Here is a 12,872-nt window from a genome sequence, read left to right on the forward strand (position 1 = left end):
TGAAGTGTTTGTTTTTATTCCTTTTTGCTAGGCAGATGAATTTGCTCTATTTCTAGTCCACCATAATAACTTCTTGAAATAATTTTTAAGCATTTATCTCACAGCAAGAGAAATGTTTTATTTTAAATAAGTTAGGCTTTTAAGTTAAAAATTGTCCATCTTGGCCTAATTATGTGGTTATTCAAAACATTCTCAGAACAAGTCAAACTGGTGAAATTGCACTGAAAAAATGCAACTATGCTTTAACTTGGTCAGAAAACTAAGTGAAAACTGTAACTTCACTGTTGAATTTAATACAAGCTTCTAAGTAAAATTCCCAATGTTTCAGTGCAAATCAGCTAACTTGAGTTAAGCAAATCCATTTAGAACTTATCATTATTAAATTTCTTTTGATAGTGTAAGTACATCTAAGACGCTGGAGACCATTGGGCTCATCACCCTATTTTTTGGCCACTCATTCTCAGTCTATTTCATGTCAGAAGGATGTGCCTGCTCCTATTTGGGTTTGAACTACAAGACAAGAGCCATTTAGGGCTTTAAAGTACCTCCAAACCTTTAATGCTGACCCTTCAGAGCACTCATATTTCTCTAGATCTGTGTTAGGCTTATCAAAAGAAAGGTCGGAGTGCATCTGGGCATTGTGGGCATTTGGTGTGGTTGGCAGGGAAAGGAAGTTGCACTGAGACAAAACCTAGATACAAAAGAATGGAAAGTTGTGTTATCCCAAGTATGAAAGATAAAAAAGAAAAAAAATGAGTTGACATTAAATAAGAAAAAAATAACTATTCTTATTTAATGTCAACCTATTCCTTCAGACAAAATTCTACTTGTTCTATCCATTTCTAGAAGCAAGGCTCACCTGAACCTCAGCTAACTGCACATATCCAGGGCCCCAGATGTTGTACACACAGTGTATTCACTGATGGCAATATATGTGTATATATTTTTACATATCATTCTAAAGAGAATTTTAACAGAATCTATTCACCATTTTCACAAATGCAATTCCTAATATCAGACATGAAATTAATAAAATGAATTCCTTTCACTTGTAGGTATTTAGTAGATCCACAAGTTTCAGAATTTTAAGCTGTTTAATGTTTTATTAAGCCACACTAAACTGTGTAAACATATAGTGAACTCAGTGGTGCTAAGGCATACACACAAAAACTGACACAGACAGATACAGTTCACAGGATACTCATATAGACAAGTAACAAATATCAATAAGTTCTGGAAACAAAAAAAAAAAACAAAAAAAACAAATTATTGAGTTCCTTAATAAATTTACTTCCATTAATTGGTTACATTTTAGTGCAACTATTATTAAAAAAGAGCACAGTTATTTTTAGTACCTAAGTATTTTGGTTTGAATCACAGCTAAAACAACACATTTCCACCAATTTTCTAAGTTTTTGTACTAATATTACCCTATTTCCTGTTTTGCCTTGTGCATGGTATAAAGTGGAGTGCCTTAAAATACTTCAACAAATTATCAGAAGTTGAAGTTTTATATTGTCTTAAGTTTATCAGGAAGAAGTATACCTAAAATCACTGTTTAATTAGAATTCAATATACAATTCCTTGGGATTTCTCTTAAAGGAGTAAAAACGCACCATGAAGCTTTCAGATTTTCCAATTCTCTCACAAAGAGAAAGAGTCATTGAACAGAAATTTATTGCACTTTTCCCCACCTTGACAGCCGCTGGAGATGGAAAACAAGCCCTTGAGCCTGGCCAGGTATCCAACAGCTCTGCTTATAGTGCAGATTTCTCCTCAGCTCCCTCTTCCAACCGTGGATAAGGGCAAAGACTATCTGCATGCAATCACAAATTTTGGGATGTCTTACAGTGACTTTGGTTTTTATGTGCCTTGTTTCAGGTGCATAAGGCTGGTGGAAAAATAGTCAACTTCCTATGTCTGTTGGACCCTTGACAAATAATTCTCAGCTTTACCCACAATTTATTAGGTACTCCAGTTTATACTTTGTAAATGGCGCAGACACTAGAAGAAATGTTCTGAACATTTTCTTAACCAGCAGACTTTTTTACAACTTCATATGCAAGGTCTAGGAGTTTTTTGTTTCTGCAATAGTAACTGGGTTTCTCTGTAGCATAACAATGCAGTTCTGGTTATTGCCTGAACATTTTGTACTTAATTAGATATAATACTTTAGTTTTTCCTCACAGAATGAGTTGCTTGAGATAAGAAATAATGCAGCACTAGAAAAGGAAATCTATATGAGCTTTGTAGAGGACTTAACGCTGTGTAGGCGTGGTGCTGAGCATAACCTTCATGCAAAAGGGTTCTTCACAGTCCCTGTTTCATAAATAGAACTTCATTTTATTCCTCTGCAGGTCTAGAAACCCTTTTCAACATCTATGCTATCAGATGGATTTTTGCTGTCTGGTAATTAAGAAATTGCTTAAAATCAAGTACAAAATAATAAAATACTCATTTCTTCCCTTCCCCCCCTCCCTTACACTCACTATACTTGCCTCTGTATATAATCTATTTAATTTACTTTTCCTATTCTTTTTATTCACACTATGTCCACAATGCTGAGTTTAGGGTTGAGGCAATTTTACAATGTTTATCAGTTCTGATGTTAAAATGAATTGGACCAACTTGGTGTTTTCAGCTGTCAGAGTTCAAAAGTGAGAATTATAACCATCCATGCTGGGAACCAGAGATTTGGTGAACTCTAAGCTTTTCTTCAGGCAGAGGAAGCTGCACTCATGCTTGTCAAGGAGATTAAGGAGAAATCTGATTGAGTCTGGAAGACTATTGCTGCAGTGGATTACAAGTTTGATCTTCTCTTTTTTCAGGGATAAACAACCTCAAGGGCTAGGACACTGGCACAGAAAAGCAGATTGTATCACTGACTGTGAAGAAAAAGTGTGGCCATATGGCAGGCCCCATAAATGAAAGCAAATGAAAGTGAAGCAATCAATTCAATAAAAGAATGGTTGTGTGCTGTTGTACAAAATTGACACTTTTATTTTTGTACTTGTAGATTAACGTGCACTCTTTCTCCAGCTCCTTTCTATCTTATTTATTCAGACTGTATACTCTTTTGGAAAGGTCAGTCTAGTATTAGGACTATGCATTGGATCCTGGAGCTGCCATAGTGCAAATGTTTAATATTGAGTCTTTGAATAATAGATTGAATAAACACAGGGATAAAGATTTATAGCTGCTGGTAGAATGTGGAATTTCTAAAACTGCATAGTACACTACACAAAAAGGAGGGAAATTAAGGAGAATTTAGCCACTGATAAAAATACATGCCCTCTAACTCTTTGATCTCAAGGACCATAAGTGTATTCAAAGAACAATTAACAACTTAAAAAATCATACAAAAATTGAGATTGAGATTGTCAGAATTGGAAATTTCCCTCTATGTGTTACTTTTTCTTAAATAGGTCTTATTTGTGAATATAAAAACAAACAAACCCCCCAACCTAGCAACAACAACAAAAAATAATGACAAAAAAGCATGATTTCAAAGTTCTCCTTTGTAATATTTATTATATTCAAAACCTATTGCAAGAAAAAAATATCACACATACATGTATATATACTATATATATTATATAGATACTTATTTGCAAAAATAGGGCTATCCTAGAGCAACCAGTAAGTAAAGTAAATCACAGTAACATCCAACAGCATTAATTTCAGTGATAGCACATCTGCACTAAAAGCAGCTTTCTCCCTTCTCAGTGTATGCTTTCTGAGTAAGATCAAGAAAGGATTCTGATGGTTTTAACTCTATCCTAAAGCAAGATAATCACTAAATCAGATAAACTATTAATCTGTTTAAAGCTTGTTACTCCTGTTTTGCCAAGGCTGAGATGCTTTGCAGAAAAAAAAGCATCCAGGTTTCTTCCTGCCAAGAATCAGACATCTCATGCATGTTTCATAAATGTTACTCCACTGAAAACTCAATGATTAAGCAAACACTAGTTCAGTTTGCAAAAGCTTCCACTAATGATTTTTAAATAACTCAGAAAGAAATCTTGGTCTCATTTAAAGCAACAGTAAATTTTACCTCTATCCTTTAGCCACAATACAAACCCTTTCAAATTTTTTTCATCTCAGTGCCCTGAATATGCCGATAACTATTTTTGCCACAACTGTTAAACTCCTAAATACCTAGATATATGGCTTTTTATTATGAAGTAAAATCTCCTTAAAATTTTTATAGATTAATCCATGCTTACGCCTACATTGACTGTTCATAGAAAATATTCACTTCAAGAAAATAATGTTTCATAATAAAGCTTTGCCATTTATAACATAACATCACCACACCCTAAAATTTTGTGTGAACTAGATCAGCTCTCAAGTATGCACCTTTTATAGCAAGATGAAAAACATTTCCACAGAACAGCAAAACTGTGTCTAAAAGAATGTTGATGAAGAGTCCTCTTTTACTTGGAAACTCATGAACTTCATGCAAGAATGGAGAAAGATTAATAAACACCATCAAGATTTACTTTTCAAGTATCCTGGAATACCAACATGGAATATTAAAACACTCATAGAAATAGGCTTATTGCCTGTAATGCATTATGAACATAATCATTACACCTCACACACCTCACACAACTGGGAGCTCAGTGGAGAGGAGATAAAGAGAAATTTTCCTTTCCAGGCAATGAAATGGCAAGAGAGCTGCTCACAAACAGCCACTGGGTGAGTGCAGCAGCCTCTGCTGCAGTAATGATGCGCAGATGTAGATGCAGCTGGAAGGGCTTGAAGGGCTGGCACAGCGCAGCGCTCGGTGGACCATTTCCAGCCCCAGCAACACAGAGCTCAGCTGAGAAATCCTGCCTTCTGCTTCCCCAACATGAGGGACTCTCCTTTAAGGACTGATGACCCTGTAGAGATTCGGCTGCAAAAGGACACACCATGCTTATGAAGTAGGGAAGACCATATGCCATTTAATTATCACAGGGTATGTAAGTTCTGTAGTGGCTGCGTTAATTAATTAATGTGGAACATATCACCTGAAGGGCAAATATTACAAAATACTTCATGTGTGTACTATATCTATATATAAAACATGCACTGTGTGCATATATGTGCACACTTTTGTAGAAAGTATTTATACTCAGAGCTGTACAAAAAAATCACTTATTTGTTATCAATGCTCCTTGTCCTGTTTGCATTTTGTAGTTTGCAAGCATAAAAACACGGAATTCCCATGGTTCTTTTTTCATGAATTGGTCTAAATCCCTCAGTCTTGCTCTTTAAAATCATAAAGTGTGTTCCAGACCACATAAATTCACAAGACAGAGGGCAGTGCTGCACTGCAGTAATTGAGATGGCTCTCAGAAAGCCTGGACCCAGCAGCCGTGGCCCTATGGCAGTGTAAGGTGCCTCTGCTGCCTTGAACAGATGCCACGTGCTGTGGTCATGGCTGGACTGCTACTAGTGTGAAAAACAGGCTTGTTTGCCCAAAGTCACACTGCTGAGGGGCACAGGACTTTGCTGAACAAGTTTCCTTAAGGCTTAGGGTGTACTTGAAAGCAAGCTGTGTGGTCTTTTAATTGACAGCATTAGCCGGAACATCCAAGTACACCTCTCACTAGAAATCCCAAGTTAATTTTTCTTCTCTGTTGGAAGTTGCATGCATTAATTAGTCCTAAGAAAATTAATATAGTCAGGATTGCTTAAAAAATGCAAGGTTTATTTGGCTTAGGAAACAGAGATAAAATGCAAAATAGTATGCATTCTACGGAATTAAAATCACTGAATCAAAAAATTGCGTGACAACTGAACTTGCTAACGTTAAATGTATTTGTGTGCACGCACAAAATAGTAAATATATGAAGTAGCTCTAAGAGTCTTCTCTGACACCTTGCATTTGTAAAGCAGCTTTTACAAACCATCTCTACCTTTCATGGGTTTAACCTCAGGTGGCAACCAAGTCCTACACATCTCCCTCATTTTCCCTTGGTGGGATAGGAGAGAGAATCAGAATATTTAAAGCAAAAAAACTCAGGGGTTAAGATACAGACAGCTTAATAGGTAGAACAGAAGTCACAAAGAAGGAATTAATTCACTGCCTCCTTGGGCAGGTAGGTGTTCAACCATGCCACAAGAGTAGAGCTCCAGCCCACCTAACCATTATTTGGGAAGATAAACACTACCACTCCAAACATCCCACTCTTTCTGCTCCTTCCCAAGCTCCTTCCCAAGCTTTACATGCTGGGTAGGATGCCATACGGTTTGGAATACCACTTTGCTCAGGTCACATCAGCTGTCCCAGCTCTGTCCCCTCCCAATTCCTTGTGCATCCCCAGCTCGCTGGTGGGATGAGGAGCAGGAAAGGCCTTGACTGAGCAAGCCCTGCCCAGCCACAGCTAAAACATCCTTCTCAACATTGTTTCCAGCACAGATCCAACACACAGCTTCATACTAGATACTATGAAGAAAATTGACTGTATCACCACCAAATCCTACTGAAAATCCAGTCCTAAAGGGAAATGCTGATCTCATTGTACTACAGCGACATATGGAAATGTCATCATGGACATTCCTGCCTTCCTCACGGAACCTAAAATTGTCAACAAGCTCTTAACACAAAGCCTGCTGCAGCTGATGGGGAACTGTCTTTTAATTTCAACAGGTACCTCATACAATAATACAAAATCTGGTTTGAGACAAGAAACACCTTATGTGTCCCTTCTGGATCTACAAAGATTTCTACTTGGTATTAACAGTCTTTCAGTAGAAAAGAAAACAATACAGAATACAGATATCTTTGTGTCCTTTACTCTTGAATTTTTAAATAGAATATTTACTATATTCTTTCTGTATATGGCACTAAATTTATTTGGTTTTATGCTACCAAATAGCACACTCATACAATCTTGAAAGAGGTGACAATGTTTTATCTGTTTAATGTACAGTGATACTGTTCTTCCCAGGATATGAGATCTCATCTCTTTCAGAGAAATTAGGCTTCCATCAGATCATCCATTTGTTGGTAAATATTTTAGAGAGGTTTCTATTGCAAATTCTAAAAAGTTTTATTTGGATCACTTAACTTTTCTGCTTACTCAGAAATCCATGACACAGCTGTAATGAGATGTTGATGGGGAAAGGTGCTATTTCTTTTTAACACAAAAGTAGCCAGTGATTCCAGCATGTCAGGAAATAGCATAGCCTCACAGAAGGAAAGCTCCTGACAAGAGGAAGATATATGAGTGAAGTGGATTTCTCAGGGGAGTAAGCAGAAACCCTGGCTATCTAGCTGAGGAGAAGATGAGAGAATAAAGACTGAAGACAAGAAAAATGGAGACCTTAAGCAATATACCTATACACATTCATATACTGCTGCCACTGAGCTTTTCTCATTTTCAATAAATGCAACATACAAACAAAAAAATCCATCCAATTTTCTATGTCAGAATTCATGTACAAAAACATTTCCCTGTGACAATAATTTGTAATGGAGAAATTCATTATGCTTCCACTGCACATTTTACATCCTCCGCTTTCCTATGCCTGAGTGAGTAGGCTGCTTGTTTCTGTCTCTCCATTCTCCTTGCTTTGGATGTAACAAATCTCTCTTTCTAGGGCCTCCAAAAGCTCATTCTTCTTTCACATAAAAGCTCTCTGTAATGACAGAGAAACAGTAAAACACATCCAAATAGAATTTCAGATACAATACCAGACTGTTTATTTTGCATTTGATGTGCACACAGGTAGATAATAGAATATTAAGCTTCATTCAGAAGAGCTCCACTGTTCCTGAAGCAGACTGTTGAAACTCCATGAGGCAGTAAATGCAGCTAAGTGACTCATTTGACTGCTGGGGCAAGCATCTACACTTCAGGATTAGGAGGTCTACTGCTAGGTACAATATAAATCATGTCTGCTGCCTGACCACTGCATACTGTGCTCTGTGGTCAAAATAGTTGTTTGGCAAAATGCTCTAAACTTGAGGATCTCATTTTAACTTTGCCCATGGTTCTCTATGCATTATCAGCCCAACACAGGTTAATAAATTGTAGCATTTGTAAAAACTCAACTCTTTGCTCCTGCTACCAGGCCAGCTGTGAAAGATTTGCTTTGATATGGGAAGCAGGAAAGGTTTGAGTCACCTTTTTTATCCTCACTCTATAAACACTGCTTGGCAGTCTAGATCACTTTTAAATACCCAGCTGTTGTAGTCTGGGCCATTAGTCAACACCTGACCTTATTCCTCTCTGCCAGGGATTGACAAAAGCAAACAACTGCCAGGGACCTGGATAAAAAGGAGGTCAGGTAGTGGTTCTTCAGAATCCATCCATCCATCCATGAAAAAGAGTACTTTCATATTTAGGCGTTGTGTCACCAGCATGAAACAGTTCCGGGAAATTTTCTCTCTCCTTATTTTGGGGAGAGTCATTCTCAACTGCCTCCTTTGCTACACTTCATTACAGAAAAAGTGAGAGGGTACCTGCTCCAATGCTTTGAGTAACAATCTGCTGAAAAACTCTTTCTGGTGATGCAGGATTTAATTTTCATACATAAAAATAGAATTAGATTTAAGATGAAAGATCTTCTGAAATCCTTTTTTATTTGAAAGCGTAAGACAACTTTTGTCCAGAAACAATAACATAGGTTGAGACGTAAAATACTATGAGCTTAAACTAATATAAATGGTTACTGAGAATTAAGTCATTATGAGAAAGCATAAACTAAAATGCATACAGTTCAGACACAGTTCACGTGTTTATTTTACATTGTTGGAACATTTTAGAAACTGTGCTTCTATGAGGCAATGCAGAAAGAAAGAATGCTATTTTCAAAATGACCCATAAAATTGTTTTTTATTTTTATTTCACACTATGGCACTAATACAAACTTGTCATTAGTAATCTAAATTCAGAAGACAGTGCACCAGACCTTGTTCTGCAGTTATTCTGCTACTGCTTTATTATTTTGCACAGTAATTTAAACCCATTGGAATATCATGCTTTTGTCTTTACTCTCAGCCTAATTCTCACTGCATCCTAATAGGCCAAGCAGTCATGGCTGGTGTAATAAACAACTTCTGCATTGACAAATGTATGCAGAAATTGAAGGACATAAACTAAGAAAACTCCTGCACTAAATCCAAGAATTTACTGTAATTGATGTAAAACCTGATGCAGCTCCATCTGTCTATCCCATCACATGTCTGTTGCTCTTCTTTTTTCCTCCTGGAATACTTCCTGAACTTACCTAGCTTTCATAAAGGGGTAGGAGAGAGATGACTTTCACATGAAAATTTTAAAAAAAGGCTTCAATGATCCTTGGTCATTTTAAGCACATTATCTTTATTCCTGGGCTGAAATTTTCTCCCTTAATCTTCAAAAAAAGCTAGGAAGTTAAATTTTTTGACCTAACATGAAGAACATCTGAAATAAATCATCATGGAACTAGACCAGCAAGTTTGAAACTGGGATGAAATTCCACTTTCTTCATGTTAATAACAAGTTCTATCTTCCTGCTCTCAGTGTAGGGAGAAAAAAAAAAGCTATCAGTACTGAGGAAATCTTATTAGATTCAACCCTATTTTTAAACAGCTGGGATCAAAATCTTCATTCAGACACACTGGTGCCACTCCATTAAATTCCAGCAGTGGCACCACTGGTAGAAAAAGAATGGCACTCAAATTTTTCACCATTAAGTAATCTGTTTTCATTACCTTCTCAGCAGTTTGTTTCATTTGCCTGCAGTAGAGAAACTAAAATTAGAAACATTTCATGTTCATAGTTAGTTTGCTTCCAATGCGAAAAAAACAAGTCTATAAATTTGTCTATTGGATTATGGCTTGTGCAGTTCTCTTGTAAAGTTGTCTTTACATTATAGTGATGAACTGTAAATGGTGTAGTGCATTATTTTGTCCAAAGTAATTCAAATTAATGACCCTAGAAATATTATTTTAGGTGACTGTTATAAAGCATTGACAATACCCATGAATATTACCAGCAGAATTTCTTTTCTTCTTTGCAATGTATGCATTGCCATGTGTTAATAAACTATTTTCTGATCATCTTCAGAACTTGCTGTCTCTTGTTCTCTCTTCCACTTGCCAGTCTTGTGTCAATTCTAGTAGGAAATGAATGTCAGGTAAATGCTGATAGTAAACCATCAAAAGTTTGAATATATTTTTCTTGCCTTTACTTGCATACTCATGTTCACATTACCTAAAGCACCACTGATTCTGACTAAAAATAGAAAATTGAAGTGTGGTGATCTCCTAGCCTCTTCACCTTGTTTCTGAGAGAATTATGTTAGCTTAGAAAGTCTAAACATTACTTTATATTTTCGATTAAATAAAACTTTCAAAAAGGAGAAAAACAAAAAAAAGCAAATTATTTTTCTGGTTCAGATAAACATTATTCTGGATGCTAAAAATGGATTTACTTCTCAAGAATGGAAGAGGTTTGTATCTCCTTGCTCTATACTGGTTCATGTCATCCTTAGAAAGTGTTAAGCCTTACCAATCACAGACAGAAGCACTTTGAAATTATTGGGAAAAAAAAAAACCAAAACAAACCCAACAAATTTCTTCCAAACTGCACAGCACCAGAACCAGCACACATTTGGGAAATATGGCATCATAGCAGTGTCCAAAGACAGTCTTAAGAACCCTAAAGATCAGAGGAGGATATGAAATGATTTGAGCTTCACAGAAACTTCTCATGGCTAAATACTGATTTCAAGACTACTTCTGAGGAAAAGTGAATGGAACACAAGAGCAACAAGTCAACCGACTTCTGGATTTCAAAAGAGAAGACTGAAGAGTAAGTTTTGTATTAAGTAATATTTAAAAACCCTACTGTGGCAACAATGTTAAAAAACACCTCTTTTCTGTAGTGGTCACAGACTTGTTGGGCTTCACTTTGTACTGAAGAAATGGTTCTACAGCTCATGCAGCTTCATCCATAGTAAGGCTGGCCAGTCAGTAGAAACAATAACTTTGTCTGCACTTGCACATCTCTAAATTTTTTCAATTAGCTCACTCAAAATACATTTCTAAAATTCCTGTAATAACTTCTCAATCTTTCTTCCTGACAAAGTTTTAAAAGCGAGTCAGCATTAAACATACATTTCCTTATCTTAAAGGTCATTCAATTGTCACACTCCAAACTAACGTTAAAGGTAAAGCAGAGGTTGAAAACAGATCTGAAATGTATTCCTCAGATGACATTTGCCTACAAATCCCACAAAAAAATTAAATTTTTCTTTTAATATCAGGCACACCCTTCTAATTTCTTAGAGGCAGCTAGATATTTTATACTTTCCTTACTGCAGGCAAATAAATTTTTGAAGATGTTGTATTAAATATGTGTTCATGTGCCAGAACAACAGAACCCTGTAAATTTTTCTATCCTAGATGGGCAGAATTGATTTCAGATTTAATCACCCTGCTGCATAATCATGATCACTGATAAGGAGGCACAGAATGACTCTGTTAACAGAAATCTGATACAAGCACAATGCTGTAGCATGCACAATGCTTTAATGCAAAAATAAGAGATGACTCTTCTGTATGTGACTCATGAAAAGGACATGAAGACCAAATCTACACTCACCATTCCAAAAAAAATGTGCCACAAACGAAATCAAGTGGCTGTATCCATCTCAGTTGAAATCTAAGACAGCAGAATATCAGCCTCTTTCAGATAACACAACATCTGCTCAACAAAATTACAAGCCATGACGTTAATGAAGGATTTCATTTTTCCTACTAATGATGGGATTTCATTGTTTCATAAAAATTAATAGCCAAAGGTAAATGTAAGATGTAACCCTAATATTCCAAACTGCAGTCACTTCTTCATGCTGTTTTCAGGGAATTCCATCTTTGGCTTCATGAAGAAAGCGGTAGGTGATGGTTTTAAAGAAGCAGTTCTAAAGATCCTTGAGTATTTTAATGCAGACAAAATATTGCCAAGCTGGCTCTCTTTCAACAGCACGCTACAAAAGAAAGGGAGGGGGGGAGGGAAGGAAGGAAAGGAAGGAAAGGTTATTATGATATTTATTACTTTTAAGTTTGGCAAATAATGGCAACTATTATCCACTATATTTAACATAGAACAGAAGTATATCCCTACAAGAAAAAGGAGGAAGTGTCCCCTCAGGATAATAACTTCTGGAATAATTAAACTTAGAAGACTTTAAGTTTTTGTGTATTTTTAGGAGCAAGTATGCTGTAATAGGCAAAGACAAGTAACATTAAATTAATTGCTTTTTGTTTTTTAGTCTATCTGTATTTAAAGATTTAAATACCTTAAGCACTTGTTAAAATTTATTTTAAATAAGCATTGAAGTGCCTTTATTAAGACATGAACCTCTGCTTTCATCAGCTGTGTACAAAAGGAATAACGTTGTCTCACCCAAGAATCAGATTTACTTCCTGAATATTGGTCTTTCTAAATGTTCAGAGAATCTGTATTTGAAGGGATAAAATTCAAATGAACTGCCAGCTATCAGGTTATAAAATACACTTTCTGCTTTTACAACATACTTTTAAAATTGAACAAGTGTTGCAACAGTTCTATTTGGATCCAGAGAGGAACCATTCCCCAATGACACCTACGGGCTTTGCCTACCACTGTAACCACACCTCATGTCTTAACACACATTTTCTTATTCAGACTTCAGGAGAGCCTTTCAAGCAAATGAAAACTGGGAGTGAATCCAGTGGTTCAGTTCATAACAAAAGGATAATATGAACTGCTACCAAATAAACTACATCATTTTACCTACAAGGTTGTTCCATATAAAATATGAAGTCTTTGCAAATATCTGTTATTTTGCAATTACCACAGCATGGTCTTGCTTCTTCAAGTTCTTGCTGCTTGACTTGACTTTATTAC

Source organism: Zonotrichia albicollis, chromosome 1 (genome assembly GCF_047830755.1).
Source record: "Zonotrichia albicollis isolate bZonAlb1 chromosome 1, bZonAlb1.hap1, whole genome shotgun sequence".
Classification (NCBI taxonomy): Eukaryota; Metazoa; Chordata; class Aves; order Passeriformes; family Passerellidae; genus Zonotrichia; species Zonotrichia albicollis.